This window comes from Pygocentrus nattereri, chromosome 21, assembly GCF_015220715.1.
Source record: "Pygocentrus nattereri isolate fPygNat1 chromosome 21, fPygNat1.pri, whole genome shotgun sequence".
Lineage (NCBI taxonomy): Eukaryota > Metazoa > Chordata > Actinopteri > Characiformes > Serrasalmidae > Pygocentrus > Pygocentrus nattereri.
The window spans coordinates 26,337,015-26,342,945 of NC_051231.1; positions in this window are offsets into that span (position 1 = coordinate 26,337,015).

Here is a 5,931-nt window from a genome sequence, read left to right on the forward strand (position 1 = left end):
ATGTAACGCTTAATTGAACTGAATGGAAGTGTAAAGGGGAGGCGTTCATTCCTGATGTAGCAGCTGGAGGGATTTGAACAGAAAGTTTGTGGTAATTGAGATGAGGCATCACAGACTGTATATTATACATTGTCTCAGATTAGGGTAATATGCATTTGGGGATTTTAGGGATAAACTAAATGGTGGGGGGGGGGGTCAAGAAGACCATTAATGAGCAATAATTAGAAGTTATTGCTGGTGAGATTAAGAGCATGGAGTAATTATATATTCATTATTTGTGAGTAATTAAAAAGCTCATTAAAACAAGCAAACAAGTCCAGAATCTAAACTTTTAACTGATGTTGGGAAAAAGAAAGAGGAGATAGTCTGTTATGATTGGAATTTGATAAGTTTATTGTTACAGTATAGTTTAGTGGAATTAATAATAATTAATTAAAATATTAAAAAATAAGATTTGGCCTATGTGTTTACATGCACTTGAGTAATCAGATAATGGGGAAACTCCAGATCTACACGAGCCAGGCAGTAACCAGATTTCTGCTTTACAGTGTGACGTAAACATAACGTGAAAGTCAAACTTAATGCCATGATTTTTTTTAATACTTTGCACCACTTCACCTGAAAATATGAACATACATCATCTACAGGATGAAGAAAAACTAAATCCTTCACTTCATCAAACATGTAGCTGGTTTCAGCATCATTCCAAAAGTGTTTTGCTGCATCTCGCGGCAACACTGCTTGCTTATTTCCAGTGCCGTGGTCTGTTTTCGCACATACTGAGAAATCTGAAAGAAATCAGAGTAAGAGTTTACACGCACTGAGAAATCTGATTACAGAGCTAAAATCCAGATTTATAAATCAGATTTCTAGACCTTTACTCCCATCTAAGAAATCTAAATAAGCGTTAACACGACCAATTGAATAATCAGATGTCTGCAGAAATCCTATTCTGATCCGATTATTGTGTGTGTAGATACAAGGTAAATGTATCAAAATGCTGGTTAAGTGTACCTTATGCACTTTATTGACTGATTGGACTTGGTTGTGCAATGTGTTGTTCAAAGATTACTCTTTTAGATTGATCTGACATATTGACATCTTCACTGTTGGAACAAATCCTCCAAAATAGTAACTTTACAGGAGAAGAAAAACATTCTTAACTAGTTATAGAAGTCAATGTAATGTGATGTTTATAGGCCATTTCTATTGGTCTGTCCATCAGGGAATTTTAACACAGTGGAAAAGGTAAGTGGAGTTTTCAAATTATACAAAAAGTAAAGAAAAAAAAGTTTTTTGGTAGCACTTTACTGTAATGTACTGCTCATAGGGCTACATGTCCCCTACATAAGCTTCTCATGACAACTGACACAACCCTATGTAAATGTTCATAAATGCTTATTCTAGTAGTTATCACCTGTCATAAGGGCTACTTTAGCAAACTTTGATCAAAATTGGCAAATATAACCTTTATAGCAAATGATGCCCGTTTGAATAAGCATTTATAAATGCACACCTCTCTAAGAAGTTCATAAAGTTTTGCCTTTTCCTCATCAATTAGTTTTGCCTTAAGTCTCAAACCACACACCTTAAACCACATGTAGGTGTTATGTAGCCTTATGTAACAGTACCCTATGATAGTGTTGCTGAGAAAACCTTGCCTTTCACTCTTTTCATTGTTTTTTGTTTTCATATATATATATTTTTTTCTTGACAGCAGCAACATATCTCTGATTAAAACAAAACCCATTTTAAAAAGAGTACTTTTTCACATAATTTGAAAGCACCAGTTGCTCTTCACATTGAGTCGAAATTTCATGAGAAACGGACCAATAGAAACGCCCCAGAATGGTCCACATGACCTTTTACATTACAGGCATTTGGCTGACGCTCTTATCCAGAGCGACTTACAATTTGATCATTTTACACAAATGGTCTAATTGCATGTCTTTTGGACTGTGGGAGGAAACCGGAGAACCCGGAAGAAACCCTCGCAGACACGGGGAGAACATGCAAACTCCACACAGAGAGGACCCCGGTTGCCCGGCCGGGGAATCGAACCCAGGCCCTCCTTGCTGTGAGGCGACAGCGCTACCCACCACGCCACCGTGCCGACCTAGAACAAAGCTTGTAGCTTTAATTTACATCGAAGGTTGAGAACATCTTTTCCTTCTCCTGTAAAATTATTTTCTGCAGATTTTGTTCCAAGAGCAATTTTGCTATAATTCATCTTTGTTTTGTGTTCTTTTATTTGACTTTCTAATTTGAAGTTTAATATATTTCTAGATATTTTAAGCTGGAAGTCCATTGTGGATATTTTTAAATTTGCCATTAAGCATAACAAACTGAACTGAATTCAGCTGGTAACTCAGTGTAAAGTTAAAGCAAAGTCAATCCCAGGTCCAGCTGTGATGTATGTATACATTTATATCCAAAAAAGACATGCTTAATTTTTACATAACCACTTTCTAATGCCTTAGACTGAACTAAGTAAGTGGGCTCTGTTCTGATTGTCTTTCCTGTATTGTGTGTCTGAAACATTCCTTATAACATTAGCTAAAATAGGAGTGGCTAAATTATTTAGGGAAACAGGTGGATATAATCATAGCCATTGATTTTTTTTTATTTTTTACTTTTTTGTGCATAATTTGAATACTTTACCTTTTATATTGTGTTAAAATGTCCTGGTTTGATTGCAAAACCAACAGACATGGTATATAAATGGGGAAAAATCCTGTAATATTAACTTTAATTGCATATTTTGCAATTTGGAGACATAAGGTTTTGTTCTGGCAGTGACAAATATGCAAATGCATTGGATTTCTATCATGTCACAAAAACAATGGGTTAAAAAATGGACCTTCTTTGCAGCTTAGCTTCCAGATATGGACTACATAGATTGGGTACATTTGAAACTTTAACCGTGTTTACATTTTATATTGAAACATTATTCAAAAAGCAAGGAAAGTCCATAATATGGACCCATTAATCTCACTGGCTCCTTGCACAAGTTCCACCAAGAGTCTTTTTAAAGAGTACAGTTTGACAGTTTGACAGTTCTTCCCTCTTTCTCTGTTTCTCTCTCACAGAAGGCTTATAACCTGGAGCAGCAGAGTGCGAAAAGCGGAAGGCGGATGAATGGCGTGGGTAAGTCTGCTCTCGTGTTTCAGTCTTCCAGAACAATGCTGGCTCCGCGCTCTGCTACACGCTGGTGCCGATCAACTACAATGCACTGCTATCACGGCCTCGCCATAACTGACCTTGCCTCTTGACACGTCATTGACTTGCACTGAAAGACTTCCGAAGCCTCTGCCATGTTTTCTTCAGTGTGACAAGGCCTCTCAGTGTGCTGCTTGAGTTCTGGATGCTGCCCTCAGTAAAACCGCTTAAATATGTGCATCATACAAACAGACACAAAGATTCAGAGAAGCTCACTTTAACCGCAAGTGCTTTTACGCATTAGAGAAACTGTAGAACAATAACAATGGGAAGTTATATTGATTTTTAGTGATTTTAAGTGACACATCCTCTACAGAGAAACATTTAGATGCACCTTTACTGTTTAGATGCACCTTTTCATGTTGGAAAAACATAATAATTATGGCAAACTTATATATATATAGATAGATAGATAGATAGATAGATAGATAGATAGATAGATAGATAGATAGATAGATAGATAGATAGATATGTAGTCAGTTGACTCGTGATTGGGGGTATTTAAACTTTACAAATCCATGAATTATTACACATAATTTCATACAGTTTTGGCCAGAGGTTTGTAAAATAGTAGTATAGTCAGAAAAACTGGGAATGTTACTATTGTAAAAAAACAACATACATTGTCTAAGCAACTTATCCTTCTGGGTTGGGTGGTGCTGGAGCCTATCCCAGTGGTCATTGGGCAGAAAACACCCTGGATAAGTCACCACCGCATTCACACATAGGGTCAGTTTAGCAGTCAGCCTGACTGCATGTCTGTGAAGTGTGGGAGGAAACCAACACAGGGGGTGGACATGCAAACTCCACACAGAAAGGACCCTGGTTGGTTGGGGAACCCAGGCCTTTCTTGCTGTGAGGCGACAGCACTACTCACGGTACCGCCTAGTGCTAAACAAATAAGTGAAAATAAGTTAGAAGAAGTGTTATGCAAATATAACAGGTACACACAGTGATTTCAGAATCATATCAGTTTTAGCAGACAATTGCTAAGAAAAGATTATTAGCATCACATAACTTTTCGCTTTTATAGTAATCCAGAAGAGGACAACGTTTAGGCAACTGTGGTCTACTGCACTGCATTTTATTCACTTTACTGCCTTTGTAATGTTATACGAATAAATATTATTTTCCTCCATGATGCTCACAATTTCTGCAGTTATGCATCAGCATATGGTATCGGCTGATATGTCCATGAAAAACATCAGATCGAATTTCTCACATCGGTGCATCCCTAAAACAGAATAATGCTTATTGATAGCGACTAGGTTCCACTACTTGTTAGGTATGTTAACATGTTAGGTTAAGTGTTGACCCACTTGCTGTTCAGCAGAGTTTGTGTGTTATATAATCTAAAGCTGGCTGCAGTTCACAGCCTGCAGAAAAGCATTCACAGCTTAACCTGGTCCATGTCCTCACTGCCCAAATCATGTGTCATCTCTACAGCAAGCACAGCCTGTGTGTGTATGTGTGTGTGTGTGTGTGTGTGTGTGTGTGTGTGTGTGTGTGTGTGTGTGTGTGTGTGTGTGTGTGTGTGTGTGTGTTGGAGTTATGTGTGAAGGATAAAACTGTCTCAGCACACTGATGGTTAACATGAGATTTAGGGGAGAGAGAGAGAGAGAGAGAGAGAGAGAGAGACAGAGAGACAGGCAGAGAGAGAGAGAGAGAGAGAGAGAGAGAGACAGAGACAGAGACAGAGACAGAGAGAGAGAGATTAAGTCCCTCAATAATCCCCTGCAGTCAAGGGATTTTTTTTTTGAGAAAGTGGAGAGGGAGAAAGAGAGAGAGAAACAGCAAGAGCAGGAGAGATAGAAAACAAAAGAGGGAAAGGAGTAAGAAATAGAAAGCAGACAGGAAGAGAAATACAGAAAGCAAATGAGAGTAGAGAAAGTAGAGAGGAAAATAGAAAAAAGAGGAAAAGAGAAAGAAAATACTAGAGAGAACTAGGAAGAAAGAAAAAATGACAAAGAAAGAGACAGAAAGAGTTAGGAGAGAGGAAGAGAAAGAGAGGGGACATAGAGAGAACAACAGAAACAGGGAGAGGAAGAGATACAGAAAGGAAAAGCGAGAAAGAGAAAGCAGATAAGAGGAAAGAGAGACAGCAAATGAGAGAAAGTGGAGAGGAAGAGAGAAAAAGAGGAAAACAGAAAAAAGAGAAGGCGAGGAAGTTAGAAAGAAAATACTGGAGTGAGTGAGTGAGAAAGAAAGAAAGAAAATAAGGATAGGCAGAAAATAAATTAGAGGAAGGAGAGAGGAAAGAGAGAGAATGAAAGGGGAAGAAGGACAGAGAAAAAGAGAGAGAGTGAGAGAGAAATAGGACAGAGAGAGAAAGAGAGAGATAGGTGGAATAGAGAATAGAGAGAACAAGGAAGCAAGAAAGAGAAGGTCAGAAGGAGAGACAGAGTAAGGGGAGAGGAAGAAAGAGACAGAGAGTGGGACATAGACAGAGAGACAGAGAACATGAGAAATAGAACGAGAGAAAGCAAAGAGACAGAAAGAGAGAAAGAATGAACAACAGAGACAATAAGGAAGACAGGCAGGGAATGAGTGCAAGCAGAGAGGAATAGAAAGAGAAAGAATGAGAGAAATAGGAGAGAAAGAGAGGATGATAAAAAGAGAGAGAAAGAGTGAGAGAAAATGAGACAGAATGAAAGGCTAGGAGTTTCACTGTGGCAGAGAGGCAGGGGCGTGACTGTGGAATGCCCAGCAGGT